This window comes from Cebidichthys violaceus, unplaced genomic scaffold (assembly GCF_023349555.1).
Source record: "Cebidichthys violaceus isolate CVI_PGR_0920_01 unplaced genomic scaffold, fCebVio1.0.p SCAF_36, whole genome shotgun sequence".
NCBI lineage: Eukaryota > Metazoa > Chordata > Actinopteri > Perciformes > Stichaeidae > Cebidichthys > Cebidichthys violaceus.
The window spans coordinates 1,563,640-1,569,862 of NW_027176550.1; positions in this window are offsets into that span (position 1 = coordinate 1,563,640).

Here is a 6,223-nt window from a genome sequence, read left to right on the forward strand (position 1 = left end):
ACCATTAGATAAAGCCTCATTTGCATATCAAAAACATAACATTTCAGAAACTTGTAATAGAATAAACCCTGGTGTTGATGTGAGTGATGAAGTGGTGAAGTTTGATGGTGATATCTACTAGTTCATGTTGTGACCCTCTTCACCTGGAGACTCTTCTAAATGTCTGGACTTTAACTAAACGTCTCTTTAAAGGAGCTTTTCTATCAATGGAGTTTTTCTCACACTCTGATCCAGAAATCTCCACTTCAGTAGTTCTGACATCCACCAACCTTCACACCTTCATTCCTCTCTGTGTGCTGAAGCTTTCTACTGAGGGCTTTGTCCACACACCACTCACACACTCATTTATACTACATTTATTAATAAACACATGGATAAAAAAGCTTTTTTTTTATGTCTGTTGACAGTATTTTCTGAATCCTTTCTGTAAGAACCGTTGACTCTATATGTCAACAACATGAAACAATAATCTTGAACCTGGCTTTATCTTATGTTCACATTCATGTTCTGGTAATGTATGAAAAATTTGCTAATTTTTTTATAAGATAATGCCTCATTTGCATATTTTTCCATAGCCCTTTCAGAAAACTTGTAATACAAAATAATATTGTCTTAATGTCAGTAATGAACTGGGGAAGTTTCATGGTGATATCTATTAGTTAAATTTTTCACCCCATTCACTTGACAGGAAATGTTATGAAGAAAACACATAATACCAGTCATGTATTTGTATTTAAAGTCATTCCAGTGTTCTTTAATGAAGCGGCTTCATGTTGCTCCAGTGACACAGATTAGATCCCCGACTGCTTCAGTTCCTCCTCTCAGATGTGACATGTTCACTCAAGATATCCCCAATTCCATAGCGAGTACGTTGTGCGTTTACGTCTTTTATTTATGATATATATTTATTTTACAATCATGACAAAGTAAGCTTGTCGTTCATGTCTGTGAGTCGGAGCGTCGAGGGCACGGTCCTCTGCTGCGCCACAGCAAAGAATGACGTGAATCTAAACTTGACCTACTTTTAGCCAATGGGTGTTTGCAGACCGCAATTCTACCCGTGTGGCTCGTTGCACAGGGAAACTCATGCTTTCTAGTGTAGTAGTTGCTGAGTCATAGTTGGAAAAACAGAAGCCTGGCTCCGTCTGTATCATCAGCACTACTTGTTTTCCACAAAAAAACACACAAAACAACAGGAATGACAAGCTGATTGCATTAAGAAGTGTAAGACAAAAGCGTCATGGAAGGAGCCGATTGTGCGGACGAGAGCGAGACCGATTCCTTTTATCTGAACGACCGCAGAGCCTCACGTCCGCAAAGACGTCACGCCACATCACGTTAAGACCGCCGCATCGAAGCACGTCCGTCTCTCCTTCTTCTTCCATCGACAAGACGTTCAAGTTCTGAAACCCTGCTGGAGGAAAATGTCCTTTTTTTCTGTCCTGTGAAATCCAACCAGGTCAGACAATGGCTGCATTCTCAATCTGCCCTTTTAAAATGTGACTCTCTCTGAACAAAGGTCTATTTTCAGTCCGCAATTAAGTTTAAAGACTACAGCTTCCGTGACGCCGTGGGGGGGGGGGGGGTCAACACAGAGCATAATGTTGCCTCACATTCAGTGCCTTAGCGCCGTTGGCTAGTAGTTTATTTTATGTTAACATTCTGGCATTAAAAGAATGTATTTATCAGCAGCACCAATAGATGCATAAGAGAACTATCACTGGATTACTTTGAGCATGTAGATATAAAAAGACGTCTTGTTTCTACGGTAACGAAAAACAAAAACAATTCATATTTTCAGGTGAGTAAAACGTATCCATATCAAATTTAAATTTCTGCCATAGATCCTCCTAAATGCACCGTACCTTTAAGACTAGGTTTTTTTTAATCAATATTACCTCAGCTGCTACTGAACACCACAGATGTTGTTAATGCTTCACACATATTTCAGTGTATTTAATAAAATGTGAAGAAGCAGACGTTTTGGTATGAACTCTGGGCAGATGTGTGTTTTTGAAAGCAGTGTTTTTATCTGCAGCAACAGACGCTGAAATGCTTTTCTCTTACAGACGGATCAGTGATTCAGCGCTGCAGGGAGGTCAAAGGTCGAGGTACCGGCGGCCACCTGCAGTCAGCTGCAGGTAACTAGCCGAGTTCTTTTTTTAAAGTCTCGCTGTGAGGTCATGGGTTTTTTTGTTGTTGTTTTTTTAGTATGTGCAAGAATCACAAGTATTTTTCCATCTGTGAGAAACATCTGCAGAGCGGCATTCGTGACGCGTACGCCGAACAAAAACGCGCGTTGTGTGAAAGCGGTCAGCTGAACGGAGCAGCGTGGCGCCGGATCACTGCGACAGTTAGTCAAGGGCTCATAAGAAGAGGAAAATCAAAAGAGAATGTGATTTATAAGACTGTTACGGCGCACTACAAAGACCTGTGTGTGGAGGCAGAGGGGATTACAGGACGGAGGCCGGCTGCTGACATTTCTCTTATTATTTGCTCTCCATGAAGTGTCTTACATGTCTTCCCCCATTAAGGGTATTCCCCTACCCACAGGGGGTGTGGTGTTGCTGTACAGATTGTAAAGATCCAAATCAAATTGGCCTGAAAAGATGTTTGCAGTGCGGACGAAGTCCTTTCAAATTGAGATGAAAAAGCAGTTATAAGAATGTCCTTGCACGATGCATGAAGTCGTTTACGTTCACGTTTAAGTGGAAGTTTATGAGAAAGTTACTTTGATGTATTTTAACTTGTACGACGTCTTGCAGGAGTTTTCTTTGAATGCGCGAACAATGTTTCGGGGGCAACGCTTTGACTTGCGTGACGGGAACACGGACGTGTTTTAAGAAACGCAGACTTCAGCCTAAATGCACAGAGTCCGAGCATCGATCAGAACCCTTCATCTGACCCGCTTCCTTCTGCTTCATTTGATACCAATCATGTGAATGGAAGCGTTCAGCTGAGTAAAATGCCCTCAGCACCGCTTATTTTTAGCCGGAGCCACATGAGCGTAGAGCCACACTTTTTCATAACTACTATTACTATTAATGAAAATGGATTGTTGGTGGAAAAAAGGGGCGTTGCCTTTTTAAGTGTCCTCTTTGTTGTGGTGTCATATAATCATGTATAGTGTGATAACGAGGGTCTCTCTCTCTCTCTCTCTCTCTCTCTCTCTCTCTCTCTCTCTCTCTCTCTCTCTCTCTCTCTCTCTCTCTCTCTCTCTCTCCTCTCTCTCTCTCTCTCTCTCTCTCTCTCTCTCTCTCTCTCTCTCTCTCTCTCTCTCTCTCTCTCTCTCCCCCTCCAGGTGCCACCATTGTTCCTGCCCAGCAGCTGCAGCTGGTGAGTGAACGTAGCCGGGGCTCAATCCCCGATTAGTGCCACGGGGGTTAAAAGGAGACAAGATCCACACGGACAAGTAGCAGCATTGAAGCTGTGTGTGTGTGTGTGTGTGTGTGTGTGTGTGTGTGTGTGTGTGTGTGTGTGTGTGTGTGTGTGTGTGTGTGTGTGTGTGTGTGTGTGGATCGCCTCGGTTCAAGCCGTGTGTGTCCCAATATACCGAACGCCGATCTGTTGCCGATGTTTAGTCGATCATTCATCGATGTGGAAAGGCGACATCGAGCTCGACTTAAAACATCGCTTTTCTTAACAAAAATGTAACTAATAAACATTTATTGAATTGTTATTTGTTTATCAAAGTAAGAAGTCGTACACCAAGCAGCCTGGTAAAAATCTTCAGGTGTAAAATCATTTAATGCAGCAACAAATTAAACTTCCTATTAATACATTTATAGTCACCGATACTCGATCCAGTTATTTGAGTCAGTAGCGGCCTAATATATTAAAGATACTAATATATTAAATATTGATATCGGAGGATCCTTAGCTCAAACCAGGGAAGAACTAAAAATGACTTTTGTCTCTTTGACTTTATAAAAGAGGAGGTTCTACACTCGGCTGCTCTTCAGCGATACGAAAATCAAATAATGACGAGTGAGGAATAAAAAAACAAGCAAAGCAGAACCCGACCTGATGACATAAACGGGTCGAGCAATGTCAGATGTAAGAAACAGAAGGTGGGGGGGGGGGGGATACAAATAAGCTTGATGAAATAAACTGAAATAATCCAGAAGCACTGAGGCTTTAAGCTGCTGCTGCTGAAATGATCCTGAATCTGCAACAAAACCGCTCCGGTTACGCAACACTTAGCCTGAGTCCAGACGGCCCGGCAGAGAGCGCTCAGTCGGGCTTCTGTCACGCTCCCATTAGAGGTTAGCAGAATATTTCACTTAACAGAACACTCCACATAATTTCACATAATCACCTCGTATGCTTGGAATGTCACAAGCTGCACATTATGTTCGTCTCAGGACCGAATTGGACGTTAAAAGCAAAGCGAGAATCTCCACTACTGGACTGTTAGTTTTGTGCATTAATACAAGAAATTAAAAAAGACTAAATGACTTCATCACGACACCGATAATGCACACAGCCCTTTAACATGTGGAGTAATCCAAAGACAGACCCGCTGTGCCTAGTTACAGTTACTGCGCTGTGATTGGACAATAGAGTGCTGCAAGACGGAGTCCTTAAAATCCAGAAATGAGTCGGCGTTCTTGCACTTCCGGGTTCCCTCGTCTCAAAGTCATCATGTTTTGTCAATGTGCTCTGGTTTACTGTACCCTTATACAACGGGGTGATTCACAATCATTGGAAAGTTGCTCCTCATTTGTCGTTAGTTTCATCATCAAACGACCTTTTCAAAATAAACCTCCGTCTACACAGAAAACTCACTTAGGTTTAGTCAACAAAACTACTTGAGTTGAGTCAACAAAACTACTTAAGTTAAGTAGTTTTGTTGACTAAACCTAACTTAAGTAGTTTTGTTGACTAAACTTAAGTAGTTTTGTTGACTAAACCTAACTCAAGTAGTTTTGTTGACTAAACCTAAGTTAGGTTTAGTCAACAAAACTACTTAAGTTTAGTCAACAAAACTACTTAAGTTAAGTAGTTTTGTTGACTAAACCTAACTTAAGTAGTTTTGTTGACTCAACTTAAGTAGTTTTGTTGACTAAACCTAACTTAAGTAGTTTTGTTGACTAAACCTAAGTTGAGTCAACAAAACTACTTAAGTTAGGTTTAGTCAACAAAACTACTTAAGTTAAGTTTAGTCAACAAAACTACTTAAGTTAGGTTTAGTCAACAAAACTACTTAAGTTAGGTTTAGTGAACAAAACTACTTAAGTTAAGTTTAGTCAACAAAACTACTTAAGTTAGGTTTAGTCAACAAAACTACTTAACCGAGCTCATTTTCTGCAGTAATCTGATTGTCATTATGTCGAGGGACTATTGAGGTACTTCCTGTTCAGGGGAATGTGAGGTTCTCCAAACCCACTGCAGACTCGTTCTATTGAGACCTGCCTCTGTTATATGTTGTGTCTATTTTCGTCAAAATGAACCCCATGTCGACGACCCCGATGCCAGCTTTCTTGTGCTGGAATAAAACCCCATTTAATTGAAATAGCTCTGCAGTTGTTTGAAAACATTTCCCAGAATGGTTGTGTTTCAGAATCTTGCTTTATTGGTCACAGATGTGAGGCACGCAGTCCGTTGTAGGGAAGTTAACGGGGCCGTGAGGAACACCAGGAGACGATCTCATTTCAAGTCAAAACTGTTAAAAAACAAACAGATTGTCTTTTTAGTTTAGAGCCGATAATTTAAATTTCTTGTTATTGTCTACCCAAGACCTTCCTCGTTGCCAATGTAATAAATAAAAACAAAACAGCAAAGTATGGTTTACATTTTGAACTACATAATCATTTGCAAGTGCCTTCATCATTGTCAGGTTCATGAGGAGAAGAAATCCTTTGTGAAACATGATCGTTTTCTCTTTTCTTCTCCGACTAAACCTCACAGTAATGCGTGTTTACGCCACGGTAGCATAATTACATCAAACCGCAGCGAGAAATGGAAACAATCCTCAGCTTTTGGGCTTTTTCTGCAGAAGCAGAAGCTGCAGTTTGCTGCCGACTCTCCACCTACCTACCTACCCGCTCATCATCTCCTCTCGCCGGCAGGTGAGAGATTGTCGAGGAGCAGGGTTGCTCGTCTCCGCATCCCACACACTGCATTAAACACTCGCATCCCTCCGCTCGCCAGCCACACACTCGGGTGCCCACACACACATGGAGAGGGCTGCAGGTGAAACGAGTGGCTGACGGATAGAATA